This window comes from Triticum aestivum, unplaced genomic scaffold (assembly GCF_018294505.1).
Source record: "Triticum aestivum cultivar Chinese Spring unplaced genomic scaffold, IWGSC CS RefSeq v2.1 scaffold77688, whole genome shotgun sequence".
Classification (NCBI taxonomy): domain Eukaryota; kingdom Viridiplantae; phylum Streptophyta; class Magnoliopsida; order Poales; family Poaceae; genus Triticum; species Triticum aestivum.
The window spans coordinates 33,711-38,856 of NW_025227361.1; the positions used below are offsets into that span (position 1 = coordinate 33,711).

At 40.3% G+C, this 5,146-nt stretch overlaps 1 pseudogene; it reads left to right on the forward strand.

The window, feature by feature from the left end:
* Nucleotides 1-2,491: 2,491 nt before the first annotated feature.
* On the forward strand, nt 2,492-3,908 carry LOC123172711 (receptor-like protein EIX2; annotated as a pseudogene).
* Nucleotides 3,909-5,146: the final 1,238 nt, after the last annotated feature.

Here is a 5,146-nt window from a genome sequence, read left to right on the forward strand (position 1 = left end):
CGGTGTGTGACCCAGTCCAGGTAGTGGCTTGGATGGGACATCCGGCTTTAGATGTTAGGTTTTGGTGCGATGTCTTTTGGGTATTAGGCCCAGACATTCGGCACACCTTCATCGAGGAGATAGGAGTAGCAACAGGCGTTGTCAAGATGGTGGCTTCAGACTTATTGATGTATCATTTTGTATGGTCTTTGTGAATAATTAATAAAATGGCTGCTTATCTCCTTTTCTAAAAAAAAAACTCACCACTTTATAATCCGCGTTTCTGTTTCTTCCAGCTGCTAGCTGGTGATTTTTCTATCGAGAGCCACTTCCCCTCTACTCCAATGAAATTAGTGTCCTAAACGGTGGGCCGACAGCCATAATGAATATCTCAAGCCGGTGTGCTGAATAGTGTTGGCCGGTCAAACTGATCAGATGGCCCTCTTGGGTCACGCTTGCTGTAGCCCGGGACCATGGGACGTGGCTGGCTGACTGCGTGTTAGCGTAGGTCAGTCACATTGAAAGGAAGTGCCTTGATGCTTCTCTTGGCAGAGCCCTTGGCTTCTTGTTTAACATGAAGTTGGTGGCGCTAAGGAGTCTTGTTGAAGATGATCCATATGATTGCGGCTGCAGTGAGATGAAAGTTGAATCTTAACTTCAGAAGTAAAATTGATTGCTGATGAGCGGATATGATTCTCACCAGTGTATGTTGCATTTGCAATATAGACCAACTTGCTATCCTAGGAGTCCTTTGTGCTAGCTTCCCTAGCTTAACTGATTTGATGGACACAATGGCCGAGCATGATAAGACTGCAAATCCACCTCATGTCCTCAATCAGAACCAAGTAGGCACAATGCGTTGTAGATCAACACGCCAGGATTGCATGGAGAAGCTACAGTTCGTAGAGAGATGAATCAAGAAATGCATCTAGAGAAGGTGGCACATGTACTGTTAGAGCATAACACAGGAGGCATCGGCAGCAAATACACCGGCCGAATTGAGACGACGCTAGGGCAACTATGCTGCAGACTGGCAAGCAACGACGTCAATTCTAGCTGCGTTTTTTGTTAGTACTAGCAAAAATGCCCATGCGTAACAACGGGATAAAATTTTATGGTCTTCCCTAACATGGGTTAAAATACAAATCATAATTTAATTTATGATCCACATAAATTATTCCCAACATGACAAAGAATTGCGCTTACAACCATAACGTTTTTGCAAAACCGTTAGCAAATATATGCATTTTGGTTTGTAGCTTTCCGAGTTTCATTCTCACCTCCGTTGTTTTAGATGCAATACATCCATAATGGTGTATTAGTTGTCCACAGGGAGGAGACCAGAGGAGTAGTGGAGGAGTAATGTTAACGATTGGCATTCAGTTTATGGTGACGGTGATATATCTTGGTAGACCGGACTAACTTGAGGCTCACTGATCTAAACTCATACGGACGAGGCTAAAAAAGTAACACAAAAGTTTACATGGGAGTGACATTTCGATGACCGCATCGAGGTGATGCCACAGTATGCAACATCCGCTTCACATCTGTGGCTGGTATGGAGCATGGCATGCGTCCAACGACAACAATCGGACCAAGAACAAAGTCTAGGAAGTTGACAACATCTACATTATTCTAGTAATTGGAAATTCTTTACTGACCGGGACATAGTCTTGTGACGGTTGGTATAGATTGAACGCGAAAATACATCATTCTGGAGAGCACGATTCAAACTCTGCTTCATCTGAATGAATTATAATTCTCGATGCGGTTCTGATGGTGTGTGGGTTCAGACAAAGGAACTCCGATGCATCAAGAGTGATAAAGGCATCCGGTGTTAACTTAGGGCATTAAAAAAATATGTATGAGGAAATTGCAAAGCTGAAAAAATTGGAATCTTTTTCACCCGTTTTGACCTTACAATTTTTTTATCCGCCATATTTGTATTTATTTGAGCGGGGTTGCGTTACTTTGTTCGAATCCCTACGGCAGCACGTCCTTCTCACAATAGTTTGTTCTCTTTTTTCTACCGAGTTGCATTACTACTTTGTTCGAATCCCCTATGGCAGCACATCCCTCCTCTTGAGGATCACAATCGCTAAGTCCATCCTTGATAATTATTAATCCTTCCAAGTCCACAATCTGGAAATCTAGCCCCATAATTTCCCTTTTAAGGATGGAATCCTTCCTTTAATACACCTCCCTTGAGACAGCCCACAATTCCTGATTATTTGCCATGCATCCTTGATAAATCCAGCCCCATGATTTCTTTTTTAAGGATAAGATGGAATCCTTCCTTTAATATCCCTCCCTTGAGACAGCCCACAATTCTTGCCTGTAGGGATCACATGTTTTCCAAAATATCAACAACGGATAAAGGAGCGAGGTGGGATAAAGAAAATTTGCAAGGCGATCACTGACGCAGTGTCGCATTACTGGTGGGGTGACAAAGAAGACCGTAGAAGAATGCATTGGTTGGTTCGCATGGTGGAAGATCTGTGTGCCGAAAGAGATGGGTGGTATGGGCTTCAGGGACATACATAGCTTTAACATGGCCTTGCCAGCGAAGCAGGTTTGGAGGCTTATTGAGAATTATGACTCTCTCTGCCCAAAAGTCCTCAGCTCCATCCCACCGCAGCTCGATGACATGCACAACCTCCTCACACTCCAACTCTACAACAACAACCTCGTCAGCGCCATCCACACCAGCTATGTAGGATCCTGTTTGTTTAAGTACTAGATTTTTCGAGTAACCGGCTCAATGGAGACCTCCCAGCCTGCTGGTGCACCCTCCTGTCTCTACGGTTCATGGACCTATCTGAAAACCTGCTCACTGGGAAGCTCCCTGACGCTGGTGGAACCTGCAGGTTCTCGAGTTCATGGACTTGTCCAACAACTCTTTCTCAGGTGAAATCCCTGCGGCTAAGGAAAGCCACATCTGCTCTCTCAAATCACTATATTTCGCCAAAAATGGCTTCTCCGGTGTCTTCCCCAAGGTCCTAAAAGGATGCAACTCACTAGCCACCGTAGACATCAGCAACAATATGTTCTTTGGTGCTCTCCCTCCATGGATAGGGAGCTGGATTCCATCATTACGAATCCTTAGCCTCAGATCAAACAACTTCACTGGAGAAATTCCAGCTGAATTATCACGTCTTTCGCAACTTCAACTACTCGACATGGCAAGCAATAGCTTCACCGGATTGATTCCATTAGCTTTAGGCAACCTGGCGTCCATGAGGCATCCATCAAATACGCCGACAGATAGGATTGTTATAATCTGGAAGGGCCAAGAGTATAATATCCGAGAAACGCCGTTGTACCAGGATAGGATCCGCATAACCTAGAAGGGCCAAGAGCTAATTTTCCAAAGAACACTCAGTTTACTAACGGGTATTGATTTGTCGGACAATTTGCTGTCCCGGTGCATCCCTGAAAAGCTAAACAACCTTCAGGGCCTTCGCTTTCTAAACCTAACAAGAAACCATCTGTCATGCGGCATTCCTGAAGATATTGGTAGTTTGAAATTTCTTGAGATCTTAGATCTATCATCTAATGAACTTTCTGGAGCCATTCCTTCGAGCATCACGAGCATATCTGGGCTCAGCGCGTTAAATGTCTCAAACAATTTTCTGTCAGGCAAGATACCGGTTGGGAGACAAATTCAGACCCTAACAGACCCATTGATTTACTCCAACAACTCTGGGCTTTGTGGGCTTCCTCTGGACACTCCATGTGCAGATACTTCAATTGTACCGGATGAGACAGATGGTGAAGGGGAGGACCAGTGGATGTACTATTTTGTGATTGATGGGATTGTGTTTGGTTCCTGGATATGGTTTGGGATGCTCTTTACAATTGATACCTGGAGATGTGCTTTTCTCTTCTTTGTCGATGGCATGCAATGTAAGATGATGAAGAAGGTGTGACATTAGTTGTGTTCTCTACTTTGTAATACCAATAGAAAAATGCATGAAGGAAAATTCATTTACTTTGTTATGCAACAGACAAAAAAACTCCAAAAGACCATACATTCTATCTTAAAAAACTCTTAAGTAGTCATTAAGATTGTACAATATCTTCTATACAATCCTTTTGAACATAAGCTTGAACCCGAGCTTCACTTCTCACTATGATTGTGTAGTTTTCTGGAAAAAAGGCAAACTGCCAAGTTTCAGAAAGTTCTGAACATTGTGGCTTGAGAATAGCCTAGCTAGCTAAGTGGTTCACACATTTGTGAGACTAGATTTGCTATTGATTGATATATCATTGAATGTATGGAAAACATTGTACGCCCTCCGTTCCAACTTACTTGAAGTTATGGCCAATTTTAACACGGTCCCTCTTATCTCCTCTTTTCACATGAGAGGTAAGAAGGTAAGAGTTTTGTCATGAATCAAACTTCATTAAGTTTGACTGAGTGTACAGAAACATATATTAACATCTACAACGCCAAATTAGTTTCATTACATTCCACGCAATATATGTATTTGATGTTGTAATATTAGTACATCTTTATATATATTTGGTCAAACCTGAGGAAGTTAAACTTAATTCGGACAAAATTAGAACTTTAAGTATTTTCAGAATGAAGGTAGTATGTATTAAATAAACACATGATACAATTTTGTTTGGAAATTTTACCATCAAATGTGCATTATATTTCTTTGTATTCTCTTTCTTTTACCACCTTAGCTCTATTAAATTACGTTACATGTTCATGGTACATGGATGGAATATTCACCCTGGTCATAGCTCGTTCTTTTTACACCTTCATATTGGTTTGAATAGACCTATATTTTGATAGAATGGAAATAAAATTGAATAAACGAATTTATTTAATTTTAATTAATTTATGTTTCACATTTCAATCTTAGGTTCATATAAAATATAATTATTTACTTCTATTTTGAATGAATGGAAATAAAATTGAATAAATAAATTTAATTTAATTTATGACTAATTTTTATTCCATATTTCAGTCTTAGATTCATATAGACATATAATTATGTACTTCTATTTTGCTTAAATGAAATAAAATTGAATAAATAAGTTTTATCTAATTTATGTTTAACTTCTATTCCAGATTTCAGTATTAGGTTCATATAAAAATATAATTATATACTTCTATTTTGATTGAATGGACGTAAAATTGAATAATTAAATT